This window comes from Gymnoscopelus microlampas, assembly GCF_963454915.1.
Source record: "Gymnoscopelus microlampas genome assembly, chromosome: 11".
In the NCBI taxonomy this organism is placed as follows: domain Eukaryota; kingdom Metazoa; phylum Chordata; class Actinopteri; order Myctophiformes; family Myctophidae; genus Gymnoscopelus; species Gymnoscopelus microlampas.
This window is the reverse complement of record NC_139948.1, coordinates 44,645,072-44,650,071: the sequence shown is the minus strand read 5'-3', so window position 1 is coordinate 44,650,071 and position 5,000 is coordinate 44,645,072. Positions and strand designations below refer to the sequence as shown.

General features: G+C 39.7%; 1 protein-coding gene across 1 annotated transcript in view; it reads left to right on the top strand.

The window, feature by feature from the left end:
- Positions 1-5,000, top strand: part of rapgefl1 (Rap guanine nucleotide exchange factor (GEF)-like 1) — a 66,361-nt gene that overhangs the window by 35,946 nt on the left and 25,415 nt on the right. The gene's annotated exons all lie outside the window — the stretch shown is intronic.

Sequence of the window (5,000 nt, the reverse complement as noted above, 5' to 3'; positions counted from 1 at the left end):
ACATGTCCTCTGTCTCTGTAGACAGCAGTGCTCTATAGGGACATGTATGTCCTCTGAAGAGGACACACGTGGACGGGCGTCCAATACTTCTCTTCAAACGTTTCCTTTTAATTACTGAGGAGACATGCTGAGAGGGAGACGGCACTGGAGAGACAGACAGTAGGACAGCTGAGAGGGAGACACTGTTGGAGAGACAAACAGTAGGACAGCTGAGAGGGAGACAGACAGTAGGACAGCTGAGAGGGAGACGGCACTGGAGAGACAGACAGTAGGACAGCTGAGAGGGAGACAGTGTAGGAGAGACAGACAGTAGGACAGCTGAGAGGGAGACACTGTTGGAGAGACAAACAGTAGGACAGCTGAGAGGGAGACAGACAGTAGGACAGCTGAGAGGGAGACAGTGTAGGAGAGACAGACAAACAGTAGGACAGCTGAGAGGGAGACAGACAGTAGGACAGCTGAGAGGGAGACAGTGTAGGAGAGACAGACAAACAGTAGGACAGCTGAGAGACAGACAGACAGTAGGACAGCTGAGAGGGAGACAGTGTAGGAGAGACAGACAGTTGGACAGCTGAGAGGGAGACGGCACTGGAGAGACAGACTTTGTGCCGTGCTAAGAGCTTGTAGATCTGCTATGTGAAAAATCATGAAAGTTTGTGCAAATCTTTTAATATATATATACGTATATATTTTAAAGCGACCATTTTTAACTCAAATCTTTGCTTCTGGAGGTCTCCCTGCCACAAAACATTTTTGAGATGTGTGAAGGGGATCCTTGACATGAAAAAGTTTGATAACCACTGGTCTATCTTATTAGTGTTGTCTCGCTCCACCATTGACACGGTTCTCCTTCTGAAACAGGTTTTCATAGCAACAGGTAACATGGCAACAGTCGGCCAGATCTCTCTCCCTATACTGTAGCATCTGCTCAGCGCTGAGCAGGAGAGAGAGGTGTTAACAGTGAGAGCGTGGGAGGCTGCAGCTCTGCAGCATGGCGTGTGAAATACTTGAGCTTTCCAGGAAAAAAACACTTCACACAGTATGAAAATGTTGTGCTGTGTGAATTCATCTCTGCAGAATATGCTTTCATTTAACATCATCGCTTTCCTTTTGGGCGACAAAGTGAACTATACCGTATAATGTGAGCATGGCAGGCAGGCACACGCATGCACGCACACACACACATGCGCGCGCCCTAACATGAACTCTCTTCTTGTTTCAGCTACACCAATATAAATGTTACATGAACAATAAGTCTCTCTCTCTCTCTTAACCCATTTAGAACGGGAAAGTATCTGTGTCATTTTAGATTTGTTTGGCTATTCAAAAATAGCAGATCTACAAGCTCATAGCGCGGCACCGAGTGCCGCGCTATGAGCTTGTAGATCTGCTATTTTTGAAAAATCGTGAAAATGTGTGCAAATCTTTCAATATATATTTCAAAGCGAACAATTGGAAAATATTTTGTTCCAGGGACCTCCAGAAGCAAAGATTTGAGTAAAAAATGTTGTTTCAAAATATATGTATTCAAAGATTTGCACAAAATGTTCAAGACTTTTTCCAAAAATAGCAGATCTACAAACTCGTAGTGCCGCGCTACGAGCTTGTAGATCTGCTATTTTTGAATAGCCCCAAAGTATAAAATGATGGATATAGCTAAAAATCTAAAATGACACGTGTGTATATATGCGTTCCCGGTCTTAATGGGTTAATTCAATTATATTCAAAGGGTCTTTATTTGCTTTGGGAAACATGTTAACTAGGGGTGTGCCGATACACTAATTTCACGAAACGATACGATACGATATTTGGCTCACAACTTCGATACGATTTCGATACGATACGATACGCACTTTTTTTATTATGAAAATATATGGAGGAGAAAAAAAGAAAATGCAAACAAATAATTCTGTTTTTGCATTATTCAGACATGCAAACTTGTAGCTTTTCAGCTACAATAGCCGTTTTGAATCCAAATAGTATGACACCTGACCCGAAAAAAAAACATGTTGTCACTCTTTTCACTTCGGGGCCGTTTGCATGCCTGATTATTATGATTGTAAAAAAAAAAAAAAAAAATTTTCAAAAACGATATTTTTTTTTTCCAAAACGATACATATCGTCGCGAAAACGTATCGCGATATATCGCGGGACGATATATCGGCACACCCCTAATGTTAACATTGCCAAAGGCGAGTGAACAGGAAAGGAGGTATTAGATAGCTTGATCTATTATCTTGAAATACAAATACAAAAGTACTACTACTATGATGAAGAAATTTGCAAACAGAGCAATGCAATGTTAAACTCAATAATTAAAGATAACTGAAAATGATAGTAAAAAAACAACTTGTGTCACTTCTTGATTTGAGCTAAAAAGTATTATTTTACACTTTGGCTATTTAAAAATAGCAGATATACAAGCTCATAGCGCGGCACCGAGTGCCGCGCTATGAGCTTGTAGATCAGCTATTTTTGAAAAATCGAGAACATTTGTGCCAATTAATATATGTATATTCTTTTAAAGCGAACATTGTAACTCAAATCTTTGCTTCTGGGGGTCCCTGGAACGAAATATTTTGAGATGGAGGTGAAATACATATCATTTTGCGGGTCCTTGACATGATAACGTTTGAGAACCACTGATATAGAAACATACGTTTTTCAGAAAACAGTTACGATTTAGAAGACATTTGTAGAATCGGCTTCAGGTCTCAATGGGTTAAAGGTATCTGCTCTGTTTGTACAGTAGGTCTGTACCCGACATCAGCAGCACGGTGCACCACCTACAGTACAGTTGTACACAGATATGACTGACAGACAGTTCACGGCGGTTGTTCTCCATTGAACGTGCCATTTCCTGTCACAACAACAGCTCATAAATCTCACCGACTGTGTTTTGCTCACATTGCTGTACTTCCCCCAGCAGATTATGGGAGTTTCTTGTTATTAGTCATGTTTTTGGGAAGTATGTGTCTCTGGTATCTTGACACAGTTGGCGCACAGCAAGATCCCTGAGTGTTAATTTTAGCTCAAAGGGGCGTACGAATGGAACCAAATGGACCCGTAGGTTTTTTTTACATTTTTGATTGATTGAATACTTTATCAGACAGAAATGTGAACAGCACAAGTGGCACAGTCGGACATTAACCCATTAAGACCTGAGGCGATTCTTAAAAATGTTTTCTAAATACAGTTTTTTGAAAAAAAAAAATCAAGATTTTTCAAAAATAGCAGATCTACAAGCTCATAGTATGAGCTTGTATATCTGCTATTTTTGAATAGCCAAAGAAATCTGAAGTGACACAGATGCGTTCCAGGTCTTAATGGGTTAAGGCTAAAAGGATCACACAACAAAAGTCCTGGGGGTCTTGTTTCCATTGTGGTCCTATGCATTCAATTCATCAAGATAGCATAAACAATTAACACAATAATACATGTCGTCAACAAATACAAAACGCTATGTACACTACAGTACAAAGAAGAAAAAGGAAAAAACGGCGGCAGTGAATGGGAATTGACATTTACCTCCCCTTGTGGTCTCCTGATAGATGTTCTTTTTCAGACCAGTTTTGAACGAAACCTGTGTTACACATCCCCTATTTGTAACTATACCTTTCAGGAAGGGAACCCCTTTTTGGGGTTCTTGTAGCTATGTACAGTATATAGCAACATACATTTGTTGTTATTTTTTAATAGATATTTTGATTTTAGGTCAGGATTTAGAAGGCGTTTTTAGGTCTAAATGGTTTAAGGGACGGTACGTGTCAGGGCATTCCACATTTTGGTGGCAGAGATAGTAGGCCTAGAATAAGGATTGTCCTGTGTTTGTTCTAGATTTGGGTGGCATAGGCAGGCACCAGATCATGGTCATCCCTCTAGTGTTGTGGTCCATTTGGTTGCGTTCGTATACGCTCTCTGAGTTAGATTAAGTCTTAGGAATGTTGGCAGTGTTGACTGGTAGTTAGAAAGTGTAGCTGCATGGGTGCAGTGGGTGCACAGTCTAGTCTGTGTCTTCTCCTGGGAGCCAGGTGTGCCAGGTGTGCCAGGTGTGCCTGTGGCAGCCTCTCTCTCGCTCCATGGCCAGACTGTAGGCTTGTTGTTTTTAGTTTTTTTTTATGTTAACATTTTAATTTAGATAGCATGCTATTTAGACAGATGCTATAGGTTCATTGTTTACCTGGTATCCTGTAGTTTTGATTTACAGATCATTTTTGATAATATTATATTGTTTAGACAGATGCTAGGTTCTTGGTTTACCTGTGATCCTAGTTTACTGAGGCACTACACTGCAGTGGCGGGAAAAGTTCTCACATGTTTTATTTAAGTAAAAGTATCAATACTGACAATGTAAAAATACTCTGTTACAAGCGAAAGTCCGGAATGAAAAATGTACTTGAATAAAAGGACAAAAGTATTGGCATTAAAATGTATTTAAAGTACCAAAAGTAAAAGTACTCATTGTGCAGAATGTCCCATTTCACAAGTTCAAAATGTATAAAAATCTTTTGAAAATAGCAGATCTACAAGCTCACAATGCGTCGCGATGCGACGCATTGTGAGCTTGTAGATCGGCTATTTTCAAATGGCCGGAATATATATTGAGCTGAAGTGGTTAATGTATGTTTTGTGATAATAATCTAAATCAGTAACTAGTAACTAAAGCTGTCAAATAATTGTAGTGTAAAAGTACAATATTGTCCTCTGAGATGTAGTGGAGTAGAAGTTAAAGTATTGAAAATGGGAAATACCCCAGTAAAGTAAAAATTCCTCAAAAGCGTACGTAAGTACATTACTTGAGTAAATGCACTTAGTTACTTTAAACCACTGCCTGTGATCCTAGTTTACTGAGGCACTACACTGTTTCTCTGCATTTGATGTACTGTATGTGTTCACCTTGCTTATTGTAAGTCGCTCTGGATAAAGAGTGTCTGCTTTTATACTTAAAATCGTACTGTACTGACTGACTCTGTACATAGTCAAGGATTTGGATCAGTCAC